The following is a 6,098-nucleotide window of genomic DNA, read 5'->3' as shown; positions in this document are numbered from 1 at the left end:
TCTTCTTTTAATGTACAAGAAACCTGACATACTTTTAATTAAGAAAGAAAGAAAAAAAAAAGCTGATCTGGGAAATGTAGCTCAGTGGTGGACCCCTTGTCCATCATGCATAAGGCTCTGGGTTTATACCCCAACACTGGAATAAGGGTCAAGTAAAAAGAACTGAGGTGGATAAAGGATGGGGCAAAGTTTTGGAGATGATAGGTAGGGATGAGATCAGTAGTCAAAGTGATGACCACAGTGTCTATCTTATGGAAGTCAAGGATAGCGCCCATACAGAAGGAAGCCAAGCAGCTGTAGAGCAAAGAATGAGGAAACTCTGTGCACTGAGTTAGAACTATCTCCAAGCTTAAGTTACCAAGTCAAAAAAGCAAAATAAGTAACAGTGTAAGTAATAGATTACATTCTGGTAAAAGAAAAAGACAGAAGTAAAAAATGACATTTGCATTTGTTTGCAGCTGCCTAAATAAATCTGGAAGGACATATAAGATACTAAGAAAGGAGGTTAGATATTGTTGGGGAGATCAGACTAAGAAAAAAGGAGAGAGTCTTTTCATTATATGTCATTTCACTTTTTCCTGATTTTTGCAGTATGAAGTATATTAATTATTCAAAAGGGAAAATTACAGTATCCAATTTTTTTAAAATGACAAAATTACATCCTTATTATAAAATGCTATGTAGATACTTAATATAATGTAGAAAATATATGCATTGAATTTAGAAAAATTTAGAAAAGGGAATACAAAAAGCAATTTACAAAATTATGTGTATGATGTATCCAATAATCAGGGAATGGTTTCAATTTTTTTCAGGTCCTTGGAAGGTATTCAGTTATTTAATATGGTCATTTAAAATGGAACTGAAAATATGCAAGATTTTAACAACATAAGCATTATTCACAGTAAAAACACTATAAATTTCAACAGAGATGAAGAAAATGTAAGAGTAATATCAGAAGCATTGATGTGGCTATTGTATAGCAATTTATTACTGAAATAATACAATGTAGTATTATTGTATGTGTGTGTGTGTGTGTGTGTGTGTGTGTTTGTGTTGGTGGGGATTGAACCCAGGGCCTTATGCATTCGAGGCAAGCACTCTACCAACTGAACTATCTCCCCAGCCCTGTATGTGATTTTGAAAAGAATTAAAATATTTTATATTTCTGTAAAGCAAAAACAACAATAAAATTCACGTTGCTAGAAGCAACACTGGATAGAAAGAAGGTGTGTGAAGAAAAGACAATGATAATATGCAGGCTGGAAGCTTTAGGAGGAAGGGGTATATGGTAGAGAGCAGGGCAAGAAATTGGAGGCCTAGCTGGAGTGGCCAATAACTAGTAGTTCCAGTGAGCAAGGCTAGTGATGTCCTTAAAAAATACTGGGGTTGTGACTCAGTAATAGAGCACTCGCCTAGTATGTGTGGGGATCTGGGGTCAATCCTCAGCACCACATATAAATAAATAAAATCAAGGTATTGTGTCTCCCTATAACTAAAAACATATTTTAAAAAATACATAATGGCCTGGAGAAAAGTGATTTGAGGATGATTTGGTGGTGGGTTTTTTTTTTTTTTGACTGGGAATTGAACCCAGGGGGGCTATACTGAGACACATGCCGAGCCCCACCCCCTTTTTTAAGAGAGAGAGAGAGAATTTTTTAATATTTATTATTTTTAGTTTTTCGGTGGACACAACATCTTTATTTTATTTGTATGTGGTGCTGAGGATCGAACCCAGCATCCCGCGCATGTCAAGTGAGCGTGTTACTGCTTGAGCCACATCCCCAGCACCCCCAGCCCTTTTTATTTTGTTTATTTGAGATGGGGTCTCTCTAAGTTGCTGAGGTTCTCACTAAGTTGCTGAGGCCAGCTCTGAACTTTTGATCTTCCTTTGAACTTCAGCCTCTGGAGTTGCTGGGATTACAGGGACATGTCACCATGCCTGGCTTAAGGATAGTTTGGAATTTGTCCATTTGTAGAATCTAGGATTGCAAGAGAACTAACTCTTATATGTGAATATGGGAGGATTAGAAGGTTTGTTGGCACATTGTTTCTATTTAGTAGTGTCTTAGTCCATTTTCAGTTGCTACAATAAAATACCTAAGGCTGGGTACTTTAAAAGGAAAAGAAGTCTATCTAGCTCACAGTTCTGAAGGTTTAAGGACATGGCACCAGCATCTATTCATCTCTGGTGAGGGCCTCATGCAAAATGGCATGACAATGGCAGCATTGAGTATGAGAGTGGCAGTGGTACATGCAGAAGAGGAAAGGGAGGTGCCAGGCTCCCTTATAATAACCGATTTTCATAGGAACTAATCCAGCCATAAGACTCACATTAATCCCTTCCAGGGGCTGCACCCCATGACCTAATTACCTTCCAATGGATCCTCCTCTTAAAGATTCATCACCTCAACACCAACCCACTTGGGACCAAGCACACAAACCTGTGAGGAACAACCATATCCAACCTATGGTCCATGACTTCTTTTTTTCCCTTCTTTTCTTCCTTCCTTTACTGTATTTTAACTTTTTATTGGCAGATGACGTGCCTACAAAATGCAGCATTCTTTTTATTTATGTGCTCTTCTTTCTACCTTTTGTATGTTTTTAAAATCTGAAATTATTGAAAAAGTATATGTACCGAGCAATTATAACTTTGTGAAATAAAAGTGATTATGTATTTTATGGGCTGGGGTTGTGCCTCAGAGGTAGGGCGCTTGCGTAGCATGCGTGAGGCACTGGGTTCAATCCTCAGCACCACATAAAAATAAAATGAAGATATTTTGTCCACCTATAACTAAAAAGTAAAATTTTTTAAAAAATTATTATGTATTTTAAAATATCATGTGGTACACCACAAATATATACAATTTTTATTTATTAATAAAAATAAATAACAGAATTGTTTTTAAGTATATAGAAGAAAATTTATCCTAATATAAGTAATGATTATCTCTGCTTGGTAGGAAAATGGTTGCTTTTTATTTATGTTACTTTTCTTCTTCCCCAAATTTGCTTCAGTGAATGTGTTTTACTTTTATTGGCAAAAAATGTTTAAGTCCTCTCTAAGTTCTGAGGCTGGCTACAAACTTACGATCCTCCTGCCTTAGCCTCCTAAACCACTGGGATTACAGGTGTGCATCACCGCACCCAGATGATTAGAAGTATTTTCAAATACACAGAAAGGTATAGATATTCCAAAAACATCTATAGTTCCAATACCATTTTTAAAATATTTTGTCATGTTTCCTTTATCCATTTTTATGCTATCATAATATTATACCCAGTTATTTCAGTTTTCATATCTAAAGTAGTGGCTGGGTTTTTTTTTTTTGTTTTTTTTTTTTACATAATAACAATGCTGAGATTTGGCTAACCTATCTAAGAAAACATCACAAGAAACAATGAGGAGTCAGGAAGGAGTTGAGGTTAGCATGAGTAGTACTTAGAGATGCTTTGTGAAATGAGTTTCCAGGATAATTCAGGGGGTCTAATATTGGTCAATATCTCTGATGTTATTCAATAGTGTTTAATCATACCTGAGATCAAGATTTGAGGTTTTTAAAATTGTGTCTTCCTATGCTTTTTCATATAAGAATAACTTTTTTTTTGGTACCAGAAATTGAACCCAGGAATGCTTAACCACTGAGCCACATCCCCAGCCCTTTTTATTTTTCATTTTGAGACAGGGTCTCACTAAATTTCTAAGGGCCTTGCTAAATTGCTGAGGGCCTTGCTAAGTTACTGAGGCTGGCTTTAAACTTATAATACTCCTGCCTTAGCCTCCCAAACTGCTGGGCTTACTGGTGTGCCCCTGTGCCCCAGCAATGAATAATTTTAATCCAATAAGAAAGACAAAATTAAACAAGGTTATTCTGAGCCTGAAAACAAATAATAAGATAAACCTAAACTAAATGAATATGAAGTCCAAAATTATTGGAATGTATTCATTTCAAATTTATTAGATAATTGGTATATGATACTGAGCATCATTGCATATATTAAATGGGAATATGATTGGCAGTGCTCGAAAAAGAAATCGAGGAGGGATAGAATGACATTTAGAGGAAGCTTAGCAAACTTAGTTAAAATAAACTTAATAAAGAAAGCAGAACATTTGTTGGATCCACATAGGAATTTGTGTGCTTTGTGTGTGTGTGAGAAAGAGAGAGGCAGACGGAAAGACACTGGGGCAGATTGCCACTGAGCTGCATCCCTATTCCCTTTTCAACTTTTAAAATTTTGAGACAAGGTTTCACTAAGTTGTCAAAACTGGCCTCCAATTTGCAATCCTCCTGCCTCAGCCTCCCAATTGCTGGGATTATAGGTGTGTACCATGGTGTCTGGCATGTGTACTATTATTGAAATGTAACAGTTTATCCCCTTTCCCAAAGGAGGTTGGGCCCTCCTTGCCGATGATTCAAGTTAAGGTCGGTAGGTGTGAGGATAGGTACAGAACGGAAAAAAAAAAAAAAAAACAACAACAACAAAAAACCTTTTATTTTGCTACTCAGTGAGTGGCTCAAACTTGTTTGGCTTATTTGTCAGTGGTTCCTAAGGTTTTCTGAGCACTAGGATCACCTACAGAGAGAGGCATATGCCTCTAATCCTAGCTACTCAGGAAGCTGAGGCTGGGGGATTGCAAGTTTGAGGCCAGCCTGGGTAACTTAATGAAAACTTGTCTCAAAATAAAATTTTATAAAGTGCTAGGATTGTAGGACAGTGCTAGAGTGTTTACCTAGCGTGTGCAAGACCCTGGGTTCCAACCCCAGTACACCACATATACATGCAAAAGAAAAAAGACAGATTCCCAGGCCCTAGCCCCAGTGATTCCAATTCAAGTTGGGCAAACAAGTACGCTGAAAATGTATCTATTTAAACAAGCAACCTGTGTAAAGATGCAGATCACTATGGATGATACTTTGAAAATTTCTCTGAAGGACCCAGGATCTTTCCCGGTAAAGAATATGACTTGTACAGTTAAAAAATGGGTTTTAACTTGTTAAAAATTGCTAGGGCTATAGTCAGCTTCAAGTAACAGGAAAAACATACAACCAACAGTGGGCTCAAATGAGCAGATTTGGTTTTGTTTGCTTTTTATCTCAGGTAACTAGAAGCCTGAGGTAGACTGTTCAGGGCTGGTTCTTTGCGTTCAAAGATTTAATAATGTCCTCAAGGAGCCAGTTTGCTTCTATTCTTCTGCTGCCCCATCTTAGAAAACAGCCTTCATTCTCAAGGTCATAAGATGACTGCTTCACATCCAAGCATCACATCCATCTTCCAGGTAGGGAAAGGGAATCAAAGGGTGCAAGTTAGATAACATCCATCCCTTTTACAAAATGCACCCAGATGCTTAATTAGCAACTTGGGCTAATATCTCATTGGCCAGAACTGAGTCACGATGCCACCTCTGGGAATGGATTGGCCCAGTTTAGATCAGGATTCTAAAGGAGTAAATGTTGCTAACTAAATATACTACTCTAGTGGGGTGTGCACATGCCTAGAGTCACTCCCCCGCTATTTGGGAGGCTGAGGCAGGAGGATCACCTGAGCCTATGAGTTCACAACCAGCCTGAGCAACATAGGAAGACTCTATCTCAAAAATAAATAAATAGGACTGGTAGTGTAGCTCACTGGTAGAGCACATGACTTGCATATATAAGTCCCTATGTTTGATCCCCAGCACCAATAAATAGATAAATGTACTACTTTCCTGAGGGAAAATGGGGTTCTATTATTAAGAAAGAAGAAGAAAAGGGCTGTGGACAGGAAACCAATGCAATTTCTGTTACAAAGTGTTTATTGTACATGAGAATGTCTAAAACAATTATGTCTGTAGGTGTTAATTCAGACGTTTGCATGAGCTTAATGTGTAAGTTAAGTCATAGAATTGGTTAGAAATTCATTCAGTAAATGTTTGTTTCTTGGCAAGGACATGCAAACATGACAGAGCTACCACCACTGCCCCATCCATTGAGGAAGACATTGTGCGCAATGTGATCCTGTCCATCCACCGACCACCCCACCCCGATGAATCCTAATCTAAACTGGGCCAATCCATTCCCTCCCTCATAAAACACAGTTAGTCACTTTCT

This window comes from Ictidomys tridecemlineatus, chromosome 2 (genome assembly GCF_052094955.1).
Source record: "Ictidomys tridecemlineatus isolate mIctTri1 chromosome 2, mIctTri1.hap1, whole genome shotgun sequence".
In the NCBI taxonomy this organism is placed as follows: Eukaryota; Metazoa; Chordata; class Mammalia; order Rodentia; family Sciuridae; genus Ictidomys; species Ictidomys tridecemlineatus.
The sequence above is the reverse complement of the archived record's forward strand: the minus strand, read 5'-3'. Positions refer to the sequence as shown.